We start from the raw sequence: 980 nt of genomic DNA on the forward strand, positions 1-980 counted from the left end.
ACACAATTCTGACTACGGTGAATTTTCTGTGGTAAAAACTCCCTACTACTCATCAACTCCTTAATCTCAAGCACCAACTGCCCATAAGCTGACTTCACCAGGCCATTGTTAGACAAGATTGAGAGTGCTTCAGCGGAATCTGACTGAACGACCACCGGAAGTGAGGTATTCTGTATAGCCAACGCCATGCCCTGCATGAGGGCGTGTATTTCCGCTTCCAGCGAATCGTTGCAATGAAAGATATATCGGTACGCTGAAGAAATGATCTTGCCTTTCTCGTCGCGAAGAATCATGCCAAGAACAGTTGACCCATCAGAGCCCAGGAAGGACCCATCGACGGACAGGGCAACGTAGCCGGGCTGGGGTGCTGGCCATGGCATGGTCTGGGGCTTCACTTTGACGAAAGAAACTGAGCACTCGACAGACACTGACATCTTGCCCTTGATTATTTCGTCCGTGCTAAACTGGCCTGTAAGTTTGATGGACCTGTAGTAGCTGTCGAGGAACTCCACCGTGACATCCGTTGGTGGGATTTCCTTGCCATGTGATTGATTTGTCCGCAGTCGCCAAATTCGCCAGACTACCATAGTCACCATATCCCGGACCTCATCCGTACAGTTAACCAGCACATGCAATAGCCAATCCTTGCCATTGTCAATGAGAATTTCATTCAGAGGGGAGAGGCCACCTAGCTCTCATATTCAACCAAATCAGGCGCGCGTTAGTGCATGTAACTAACGCATGAAAGGATCCCTCCTCTTCCACACCACATAAAGGACATGTCGAACACTTGGAAATATGTCTGAACTTTTTACATTGAGTTGTTGGCAAGGCGCCTGCAACTACCTTCCAAGCCATTATTTTTGTTTTCTGGGGTACCGACGATTTCCACACAGCATTCCAAATTGATCTCGCTCCATTTGGTGAAGAACAGGAAGCTCCCCCCAAAAACGCTATGTTATGATCATATGTGGCAAGTC

This window comes from Triticum dicoccoides, chromosome 1B, assembly GCF_002162155.2.
Source record: "Triticum dicoccoides isolate Atlit2015 ecotype Zavitan chromosome 1B, WEW_v2.0, whole genome shotgun sequence".
In the NCBI taxonomy this organism is placed as follows: Eukaryota; Viridiplantae; Streptophyta; class Magnoliopsida; order Poales; family Poaceae; genus Triticum; species Triticum dicoccoides.